We start from the raw sequence: 12,499 nt of genomic DNA, 5'->3' as shown, positions 1-12,499 counted from the left end.
GACTTCCAGCATTAGGGTGTGTGAGCTCGCATTCCCTCAGGCAGCAGAAGGAAACAGAGCAAGCTCTCCTGCATCCTGGATGAGTGTTTTAAGGACTGCGTGAATGCAGAAAGCTTTCATGACAGCAACTGGGTGCCACAAAAAAGAAAACTTGAATCCTGCACTAAGAAAGAGTGAAGTGTGAGCTGTGTGTGTGCTCAGCAGGAAGAGACACATGCTGGGAGATGGAAACCAGAGGAGAGGGGACACTGCTGTGGAGTTCTGGAGGAAAAGATTTAAATCCCACCTCTACTCCAGCACTTTTTGCTGGACTGTCTCTTGAACGCAAACATCTCCCCTTCCATGGATTCTTGTTTTTGGTGCCATTCTGGGGCACCTGTAATAAGGGAAGAGGTGGAAGGATGGTTAGCACTTTCTAATTGGAGGCATTGCACTTGGGTCTGAATGGCACATAGGTGGACGCCTGCTAGATACCTGAACCTGCCTAAGGAAACTCTCCTGAGCACTGTCAAGCACCTCACAGGCAATCCAGTGACTCATGAGCACTGGGCTTGCTCTTGGGTTCAGTCTCACACATGAATAGTTGATTGATGTGACCACACATTTGTGCATCTTGGTTCTTCTTTTTTTGCTCTAATTTTTTCATTTTTAAGCTACTTCAGTTCACAACATGGGTAACTGTGTGTGTGTGTCCTTGTCCCAGGACAGATCTTAATAGAATAAGTACAATTAGGGTTGTGAGGCACATGAGTCCTGTGAAAAGAGGAGGCAGAATGCAGAGATACCACAGACAGAGACACACATTTCTGGCTTTTTCTCTGAGAAAATACTACTTCCATTTATCATCAGACAATATAGTTCACCAAGCAGATACTTCCCCCATGAGAAAATGTAAAGCTATAAAAATAGCCGTCAAAAATATAAGGTCCAGGTTGAGGCAAAACACTTGCCAGTGTCAGACAGGAGCAACTTTGCATGCCTGTGTAGACTGAGCTGGGATCCAGACCTTACTATGAAATATTTCTTGTGTGGGAGAGCATTTTTAAAATCCACTGAGTCCATTTCATCAGTGTTTTAAAGAGAAGAAGCTGGATTCCAGCACATTTTATCAATAAAATATCATATGTAGTCAGCAGTGGTTTTTGGGGTTTTTTTTTATTGCTTTACATCATCTCTGGGGAAAGTATTTACCTCAAGAACTATTTTGCCAGATGATGAGTAGTACTTGTACTTCTTTTCATTGTGTCCAAGCCATAACTTTGCCTCATTTGCCTCTACTGACTAAATGGTTTAATTAATTTTGTGTTGTGCTTACTGACTAGTTTTAATTAGCAGTTAAATCAGTTCAGTTAACGAAAAAATGTAGGGTGTTTACATGAATGCAAATCATGATGGGTTCTCAGGGCTTGATTGGAAAAACAGTTCCACACCATTGGTGATGAATTCCTGCAGGCTTTATTCAGGAACTTCACATTCCTCCTCCAACAACAACAAAGAGTAGGGCTTTATGATTCATTAACTGGCCCAGGCTTTCTATTTCTCTCTCCTTCCTTGCTGATGTGGAGAATGAGGAATCAAGGCAGATCAACTGGGGTTTCAATGCATCATTCTTGGGGCATGCACTCAATACTCGTGCAGGAAAGGACAAGAGTGTTTTTGGGTTAGTCTGTGCAACTGTGTCTCCCTCCAGTGTTCAACCCCAGCCATTATGGCTACTGGCACTATTTTTAGCCACATATTTTTCTCTTGGTTGGGTGTTTGCTTACATCTAGCCAGAGTGGGAGTCATGAAAAATGGATTTTATGACAAGCAACTTCTGTATTCTCCTGTCAGCTAGACTCTGGTAATACAAGCATAGTGCTACAAACATGCTATAAGGTCTTACTTCCATTATCATCAGCCTTATATATGCTTAAAAGAATTTATCTTGGAGAAGCCCTCCTTGTTGGAACAAGCACCAATGTGTACTCTATTGACTTATTTGGAATTAGAGGTGCAGAACTATTCAGGATCAGTACGACTGTACTCCACATAAAACTCACACTTAATTTGAAAGAAAATCTCCTGATCATTGGTATGAGAGCTATGATTTGCCTGCACTTAAATATCTATGTTTGCCCCATCTCCTGTCTGTCATTACGTTGAGCTCTTCCCCATAGGGTGTAATAAAGTTTGTGCTGCATCAACTCTTAAAGGCAAGATAACACAATAGATGAGGATAAATTTGTCCTGAGACTACAGTTACCTTACTCAGCTTTCCCAATAACCTTACCCAAAAGGGAAGATCAGAGACAAGAAGATAATTAGTGAGATCATCGAGAAATGACTTCATAAATCCAGGCCTTTCATTTGGAAGAAGCTGGCAACCTGCCCCGCCCCTAGAAGAAGGTGTTATTTCACTAGTAACTGTAGATCAAAGTCATCAGGGATAATTATTTGAGGAGTTAAGTAGGTAATCAGTTTGGGAAACAAAAAAGAAAACCAAAAAATCCAAGACCTCAGTCCTTGGAGCCTGAAGAAAAATTAACTGGAATGCATGCTGTCTGTAGTTTTGTTCTAGAATTAAATTTAATTTCATAAATTTAATTTCATAAGCTATTCATCAGATGTCTTGTTGAAGAACCCCATGCCAAACTCATGTGACACAACTCTCTTCCCAAGCCTCCAAAAGAAAATAACTCTTTCTTGGTTTTCCCTGTGCTTTACTGATCCCATGGAAATAGAGCCCAGTTCCATCCTCATTCATGGGCTCTCTGTCTGTAGATCCCAAAACAAGATTAAACTTCTTTTGTTAGCAATTCCAGTCTCTGGTGCTGCCCATCTGACACTGTTTAGTGGTGTTTACACTCACCATGAAGAGAAAATGAGGTCACAGAAAGGAAACCTGTTTCTCTGCAGTTTTGAGAAAACAAGTCTTGCTCATCCCAGAAATTTGACAATACAGTTGTGTTTGGGATGCAGGTGAGTGCTCCACAAGCCAGTGAATTCACCTTCTGGTATGTCCTCCCATGATAACGTCTTCCTTTAATGCTGTCCTGTCCTGTGTTTCCCCGCATCAGTCACATTAATCAACAGGGGTCAGGATGCAGCAGTGCCTACCCAGTGCAGAGCACACTGCTCCCATAGCCCCCTTCACAATGGTCTTAAAATGTCGGGAGTGCTTAGCCATTAAAAAAGCAAATTCATCTTTCAGCCAAAAATTACAGAGAAGTGCTTAGGGGACCTAATTCTGGTCTTTTTTGGTTAGTAGTGCAGTGTGAGACAAGAAATATCATCCACTGACTCTTGGCCTTTTACTGATTTTCTACTTTTTTTTCCTAATTATTCCACACAGAAGTCATGTGTCTATATGAGGGAAGTGTTGTTTCTTTATGTCCCCAGAATATAAATGGATGGGTTTTGGAGCTGCTGCTTTTTAAATTTGTGATTTCACACAGAGATTTGTGAAGAGTCTTGTGCTGTGTAGTTGTACCTCTGATCAGAAATGTATCACCTGGTACTTGGATTTTTTGGTGCTACAAAGCAAACTTGTCTAGAATAGATCACATGAGGGCACTGCATAGCATCATTTACAACCATGCAGGAAGTTGAAAAGAAAGGCTCAATCAACTTCCAAAGCTAGCAGAGCTTAATAGGCCAGCCTTTCATTAAGTGAATTCCTAAATGTTGAGCAAATTCTTTCAGATGTAGGCAGCTAATGGTTCAGGATGCATGTGATGCACTTGTCATTACACAGACACTGATAAAAATCCTTGAAGCTCCTTTTTTTTTCCCAGAAAGTTCACAAGAGTAGAAGGGAGGGAAAAAAAAAGAGACTTCTCTTCAGTGGTTTCTTTCATGTCACAAGAAGGAGGGTCATGTGTTTTAGTTTAACTGATACATTCCAATAAAATTATTTTCAAAGGGACAGGACAAATAACGACCATGTTACACATGCTGGCTGGTGCACATCAGATGGAGCTACTTTTCCCATATACAATATACTTGCTATTTTGCAAGCTGGTCATAATTAATTTAAAGAGTCTTTGTTTAATTTTATCTAATAAACTAATATAATGACCCAGTGAAGTCTTTATGACTGCTAAAATTTTGATGAATTATTTTAGTCTCCATTTTCATTAAAAAATCAAAAATGCATGTCATTCTCACACACAGTTCCTATTAAATTAAAAAAAAAAAATAAAAAAAAGATATCTGGGAAACAAGTCTTCTAATCTAGGCCACATTTTTTTATTTTTTATTTTTTTGGTAAATCTAGATGCCAAGATATGAGCTAGAAGAGACTTGTAACGTATTTTATGGATGACATTTAAACTTGCTTACATAGCTACTCACAAATGATTCCCTATAACGCCTATACTTTTGTTCCTGACAGAAAAATACGCTGCTGCGTTAAACAAGTGTACTTTAGACTTGACATTTACATAGGCTGAAAAAGTTTTCTTCTTTTAAAGATTCCCTTAAAATGAGGTCTTCCTTGCTGTCTAGTCACTAGAGATTTTCATTAGTGTCCTGACACTTTGTCTCTCAAGTTAGTGCATTTATCACCTTCCTTGTCTTTTGAAAGGTGATATGACGTCTTTGCCCCTCAACAGTGTCACAAAATGACAAACGAAGCATTCAACTGGCCTTTGTATACGAGGGAATCGGGGAGGAGGAGGAGGGAAGAAGGATGCAAAAATAACCACCCCAAAACATCAGCAACAAAAAAGAGTTTGGCATTCTGCTGCTTAATTACCAGACAGAGCAGAGAAGCTTAATAGTCCAGCAATGGGTGGAAGGAGCTTCACAGCATCACAGGAAACAGTATGCAATTAGTCAGGGTCAGGATGCCCAAGATCAGATTTGCTTAAGGCTAAAGAGAGACAGAGCAAGGCTATGGCAGTGTCACAATCTGCAGCCTGGTTGTCTCCCTGAGGCAGGATGCCTTTTGCTTCAGTTTCTAATTAAACAACCAGGCAACCAAGCGTGTCCACTCCTGGCTTACTTCTGTATAGCTTATTTTGCATTCAAAGACCTGGAGTGCTTGGGAAGGTATTTACTAAAACAGAGGATTAAAATAGGATTAAACTACAAATATAATTATTAAAAGTGGTGAATGAACAAATATTTGTCAGTACAATGAGAAATCCTGACCTGATTTCCTTAAAAAAAAAAAATCTAGCATTTGGTTTCACTTTAGAATGATTCTAAGTTCCTCAGGGGCATGTTAATGCAGACTTTCCCCTCTGGTGCAATATAAGCCCAAGGGTTTCTGACTGTGGTCAGTAAGAGGATCCTGGGGAGTGAGGGTGTCGGTGAGGCAAGCACAGAGAGGTGATGCTTCTGACAAAGCCGTTCATGCCTGAAGACCTGACCTTCCTGGGCTGGGCGTTGTACTTCTCTCTTTGTGTTCCAGATGTCCCAGTGGAACTTCCCTTCATGGATGTGTCTAAGGACGTTTTGAATTCTTTCATACATTTGACATCCCAAGTAGCCCATTGATAAATATTTGTCTCCTGAGAACAAACACTTTCATTTGTTCTAAACCTCATTCCTGTTGCTACCAGTTGTGGTCCCTTGGTTATGGAAAACAATATGCATACACATATATACACATAACTTTAAAAGAAAATAATGTGTGCTAATCTTCTTCATGACATTCATGATTTTATGACCTTTAACATTTTAGGTGTCTCTTTCACATCCCAGATTATTCAGTCTTTACTCATAAGGAAGCAATCTCATACTCCTGATAATCTGTACTGCTCCTGTCCCTACTGTTCCAGCTCTCCCCCATACTCCCTGAGATGTTGGTTATCCAGAAGCAGATGCAATATCGGACACAGCACAGTTATATACAGCGGCATATGTTTTTCCCATATGGGTTATTTTGGACTTATCACCAAAGCATTCCATCTGCCATTTTTTTACCCCGGCACTCAATGCCCTGATATCATTCTGCAGCTGTTCACAGTCAATTTGATGACCACAGACCACTTTGTATCAACCCCAATCTTAGTCACCTCATTGCTGATGACCCTGTCTTCCAAATCGTCCATGAGTAGGTTGAACAACAGGTGTTACAGAATAGGTTCAGTGGAATCCCAATGTGTCCCACTCCTGCTTGCCCCACATCATGTGTTCACACTAATGAAATCCAATACATTTTGTCTATCAAAAAAGGAAAATTAAATCATTCACTATAGAATATGTGAATTCCTCATCATTGCTATAATGGTCTAATTTTCAAGTTGCTAGCCTTTGAACTATCCTGCTGTTGAGCTATAGAGCAACATTTCTGGTGGCCAGTTTCTCCATGCCAAGACTCAGTGTGCTAATTTATTCTCACAGAAAAAAATCAGAATCAGAATCAGAACATTTTGGGCTTCAGAAGACAAATTCCACCTGCATGTGACAACATGCAAAACTGAATGAAAATTAGTTGATTGGAGTGGGAGGTGATGAAAGTATTGGGAAAAAAAACTAATTGAAAGACTTTATCATTTTAAATTAAAGGAAATAACAGCATCCTGGAGTATCCTATGACTTCAGAACAAAAATAAGACATTATCTGGATATTTCCTGGAGATCAGTTTGTGGCACAGATACTGAAGTGTATTGCCCTTCCATTGGTTCTACAGATCTTGAATAGGTGGAAAAGCAAACCTGAATTTCCTGAATACAAGCAGAAGAGACAAAATCTCTTTAGGTCATAACCACTACTGTGTCTAAGCCTTTGGGCTGGCTTGTGCTCTGTTTGCTCCCGATACATTGCTCTGGTGTTTAGAATGCATTTGGTTATCTGGTAATATTTTCCTCTGTAATAGAACAGTGATCATCTTCCTAATGGGCAGCATAATAATTTAAGCATATTTATATTTGTACTAAAAGACCACAGTCTCAAAGTATAATCTAAAAGATGGTTATGTGACAGATTATCCCTGACAGGATTTAGAAAAATGTCACATATCAGACATACAGGCCAACAGTATGTATTGGGACTGCTGCCTCTGGAAGCTTAGTTCTAGCAGATTTCTAATCACGCGTATTTCAGGATGATAAGAAGCTTGCACAAATTATTTATAGCTTTTGAGGGCTCCTCTAGACTCAAATGAAAGGCACAGTTACTTGTATTCCTTATTTGTGGAAGTTCTTGTACCAGCAATCCTAAAATTGGCTGGTTTACCCTTTTAATCTTTGGAGATTACAAGGCAGATGTAACAAAACTGTTTCCAAAGTGAGGTTTTCACAGATTTAACAAATTAGGTGACACTGTTTCTTTGCTCATCTCCCCCCCACCCTCCCGTCTCTTTTCCTGTTAATATATTGTTTTGTGACCACTTTTAACCAACCAGCTCATTTGTACTCTTCATGTTTATTATTCTTGTTTTCATATCATATTGGCAGAAAATACAGTTCTTGGGCTACATTGGAGTTTTGGTTGTCTTCCCTCCAAGACATTGCAAAGAAAAACAAAAACATGAGAAAAACTTCCCTGCTTAAAATTGATGATTCATGCTGATGTTTCTTCTAATTTTCTTTGCTTTGTCTCTTGGCAACACTCACTAGACACCTGAAAAAAAGGAGTGGTGAAGAAATCTCTTTCTACCTCACCTCCTAAAGACAATGGTACAACTCAACAGCTCCTTGCCCTGCCAACATTATGAATGCTCCCAAAACTCTGCCAGGAGAGTGTTAACTTAGGTCTTGGCCTGTGAGCAACCTCTTTGCCCAAACTTGCTAGTGAGCTGAATTGCTTAACTCAGCTCTCAAAGAAAAAAGATACAAGCCCTTGTTGGAGCCCATAGCCTGATTATTTGTTGGAAAACCTTTAGCCTGGATTCCTTCCATTTTGTGTCTTTCTGATCTGCTGTAGATAGGCTTGATCTTGTCCTTGTAGAAAACTGAGGCCAAACCCTTCTGCTGTGCTTGCTGGCATGTGTTTCTTGAGTTAGTGAAAGCAATATCTGCAATTTGCTCAGAACACAGGACCCACCAGCTAAAACTACTGGTTGACCATGGCTGTTATCACATTTCTGGCAGTTACTGCTAGCAGATGCTTCAGAAACAGAGTGCAAACAAGATAATGCATCTGGCCAAATGGGAAGCAGCACCCAATAGGAAAGAAAATTATTTTCTAGCTTTTCTTTTGATCAATGTGTGCCTTGAAAGAGAGAATGCATTTGTCTTGTGCTAAGAATAGTTAACATCCATGGTTTTCATGGAGGAGCTTGATGTTCTTGGAAGATAAAAACTGTCAGATAATCAGAAAGAGAAATAACTCTGTTATGGAGCACAATGCATGGAGAGATCTTAAAGTTATTGGTAATTATTCAGTGGGGAAAAATTATTTTGAATAAAAACCCAAAAAAAACCCAGTTGATTTTTAATGAGAAAAAATTCAAAGATTATTTTCATTTTGTCACTGTAGGTGGTGATCAGGAGTTGAGTTTCATCACATGTTGCCACATGCTGTTTTGTGGCCACATCCATAAGTTCCAGGCAAGCATGTGATTACTTCTATTGACCTGTGTTGTCACAGTGCATGAATGGCTGCTCTGTTTGCCATGAGTCTTCACATCAGGCTTGGATGCATTGCCTAATTGACTGTCTGCTTGTGCCCTTCTCTTTGGGCCTGCTGTACTTGTGGTCTCTCCCCCACCAGTCAATACCCTTTCCTTAGATCTCTGTTTAGAAGGGAATGAACACGAAGCTGCTCTTTGTCTGATTAACCAAACTGTCTGAGTTTCTTGGCTGACTTCATGTTATGTGACAGTTTTGATTACACCATAGGCATTTGGGGACTATAAATACACTCAAGTCCTCTGTGGGGCAAATGGGCAACATTTTTGGCTGCAGATGAATTGGTGGGTCTGAGGAACTGGGACTGGCATTTTGCTTAATTGAACTAACTTTGAAAATGCTTGACCCTTGTTTTAGTCAAAGAATAGTTTTCACATTCTCAAAAGTACAGAATTCAGCATATTCATCACTCATTTTTCTCAGTCTCAATAGGGCAGGACCACTTGGAAGGGTACAAGATACCCTTCGTGTTCAGACCTCTTTTGCTGAATTTGCTTCTTTGGTATTTTTCTTAAGATGTTACAGCCTGTCTGCTGCTACAGTTTGTCTACCTTGTCCTTTACACAGGCCTGTAAAGATCAGGCACGTGGTAACAAATTTCAACCCCGTTATAGACCTGGGTTTGATTGGAGGAAGTGACCTGGGGCAGAGAGGTTCTCCGTCTTTTGCTGGGCATAAAGTCACAATTTCAGTGGTGAAACATATCTTTAGGGATGGAAAAATACTAGAGACTGTGACAGCATTTTTTAGACCTTTTTACTTAACTGGTAAAATTAAACGCCTTTTTACTCATGGTCTTATGCATAAATAAAAGTTTTATAGAAGGGTTATAAATTTCATTTGGACAATATTCCCTAAAATATTGCACTTGTTTTTGCCATTCTAAATAGAAATTATATTTTATATACATATATATATATATTTATATATATGTGTGTGTATGTGTGTGTGTGTGTGTGTGTGTATGTAATTCATATTCTTAGCCTTTATGGCTACAAAAATGTTGCTACCCATATGTAATGGAGCACCAGGATACATCTTCTGATAAATCAAAGGCAGTAACCCCATACAACTGAAGTAATAGCAGTTCTCTCTTGGTGAAGAGGAGACTTCAGCAGATGTTCAGGGAGATTTTCTCTATGTAGGAATCTCCATTTACACAACAAGTGTAGGCGCCTGCTATGCCAGCATCCCTAAGGGCCTCTACACCTGAGAGCACAAGGGAGATGATCTTTCCTGGGAAGAAAGGCATTAAACTCAAAGTTATTTTGGAGTTCAAGTTGTTTGTAGGCAGAATTGAGGAGCTCATAATGGATAATACAGCCCAACTCTGGCATTTTTTCTTAAACAAATTATGGAGCTGAAATTGTTGTCAATACTCTGCCAGCTTTGTCTAGAGGAGATGCTCTATCAATGGGAAGAATGCAGCAAGCCATTGCAATAAGACTCAGCAGGGAGAAACATGTTTTAGAGAGTTCAATTCACCCACACAGACAAGGTGCCCCTTGTCTCTAAAAAATACCTAGCCAATACCTCAGACAACAACAATATAAAACTACTTAAAAAATAAAATTAAAACAGAAGAAATTATATTAGGCAGAAATTTAGGCTTTTTTAATTTTCCTTTGACTCAAGAACTTATAAATAAGGAAAGTCTTCCAGAACACCAAAATCTGAAGCAGACCTGATTCTCCTCTCACCCTTTTCACACTAGGAGGATGTATGTACATAATTTTTGAGGAAAGATTGCATCTTCTTTGACACTACAATATTGTAAATATTGTACAATGAAAACAATTAAACACCAAGGCTTCCTCATGCTAAACTCCTTGACCCTATGAGGTTTGTGTCAGCTTCCACCAATACGGAATGTCTCAGGATTTTTCCCTGAGTTTTTACTCAAACAAAATCATCATTGAAACTCAAGATTTGCCAGAGGACAGACTTAGTATGAATCAGATGTTGTTCCTGGACTAGGAAGGTTGCTACCCTGAGTGTGTAGTTTTCTGTAGCTCTCCTGTGACTATTTTGCACATATGGATGAAATATAACTTAGAATACACACATCTGTGCATTTCTTACTTACCTATGAACCCTGTGGGTCAAGCATTAAGCACCATACAGACTACAGCTATAAATAGAATGGAAAGTGTCCTTAAGAGAAATGCTCTTTTTTCCGCTCCCTTATTCCCAGCTGAGTGATTCTAGGATTTGTGGTTTGGTTTTTGTTGTTTTGGGTTTTTTTTCCCCCTGAATAGCTGATGGCTTTCTTGATTGGAGTGGAAGGGAACAGCCACTTTGCTCCTTCGACCTTGTTCTGTGCTGTGTTCCACTTGGTGTGCTCACGCTGAGTTCACTGCTGTGGACATTTCAGCACCCAGCCTCCACCTACAGGGAGACTTCTCCATGGATCAGCTCCAACATAATATGATGTTGGTAGGACAGACAGTTCAGATCATAAGCACACATCTGTTTTCCTGTGATATCCCCCACCCCCATCCCTCAGCTTTCTCTGTTCATAAAAGCAGGGTTTATGAATTTGCCTTTAAAAATATGGTCTGCTTTTCCAATGCACCAGTTCTGCTTTCTGATTCATATAGAAAATGTGCTGTGACAGTGCAATATGTACTCAAGGTTATTCTTACTGGTAGTAAAAAGCAGATTATCCCTGAAAACATATGGAGTCCTGCACATATGGACATCTCCTGCCAAACTAGAGAAATCAAGTGGAAACAAATGCAAACTTCAGGAAGAGTAGATACAAGTTGTTTCTAAACAATAAAAAACAAAAAAAAAGAATTCTGTTAGACTAAAACTGAAAAAAGTTGAAAGGAAAGATAAGACAAAAGATATCTTAGCACAATATATGTCACCTTCTGGGTGATGATGCCTTTTCCTGGTTTTAGAAAATTGGAATTCCCTGCAATGCACCTTGGCAAAGTGCTTCACCGATAACGATCCCTATTAAAATACTGAGGTAAAACCCCTTATCCCTGAACTGTGTTTGGCTCTCAATTTTTTAAGACCAGGAAAAGACATCAGTGGTATCCTGTCTCAATTACAACTCCATCATATGCTGAGAGATTCCATAATGTGTGGGATGGAGGAGCCCATGTCACACCCAGTAACATAATGATGAATGAGGAGAATGGGAAAAGAGTGAAAGAGCTAAACTTAGTTCATGGCATACATGCACAATTTAAAAGTCCAGCCTAGTTAACAGATTAAGGTAGGAAATCAACCCCAAATTTCTTTTTTTTAAATATTTTTTCCACCACGTAACATAACTCTGCTTTTACTGACACCAAGGTGGGGGAAAATGTCTTATGTGGAATGTCATTGCAGAGACATCTCATGGCTCTTCTCAGAATTTTTCTGGGAAGGGTGTCATTTGGGTCCTTTTTGGTTTACAGATAGAGTATGAGATGACAAACCATCTCAGGGCAATGGAGAAGAGCTGCCAGTTACACTGAAAATTCAGTGGTTTGGAGAATCATAAGAGAGAAGGTAAAAATGGTCGTGTTAAGAGTCTGGTGGAACCCTCAAGAAAAGAAAGAGTAATTTGGTGAACCATCTCTTTCCTTTCAGCAAAAAAATCAGAGAACTTTCTTTAGAAGTACTCTGTAGAAGGCATACAATCATGCTGCAGCTGGGTTGCTACCAAATGAATATAAAAAAAACACCTGAATGACAGAGGTACTGCATGAAGTGAGAGTCTTTGAGTCTCTCCTGGTGCTTTTAATACCTTTACAACTTGCAGATGAGTATGAGCACCAGCAATGTTTTTATTTTCTTTGTTATCCTCACTGCTTTAAGTGAGAACTAGCAAATTGGAGTGGACTCAAGAGTTGCTTGCAAAGCTGAGACAGAATTTATCTAATGGCTGCAGGACAGGTAATTTGTGTCAATGCAACAGATGGGAGCTGGAGTATCA

This window comes from Parus major, chromosome 2 (assembly GCF_001522545.3).
Source record: "Parus major isolate Abel chromosome 2, Parus_major1.1, whole genome shotgun sequence".
Lineage (NCBI taxonomy): Eukaryota > Metazoa > Chordata > Aves > Passeriformes > Paridae > Parus > Parus major.
Note: the sequence above shows the minus strand (reverse complement) of the source record.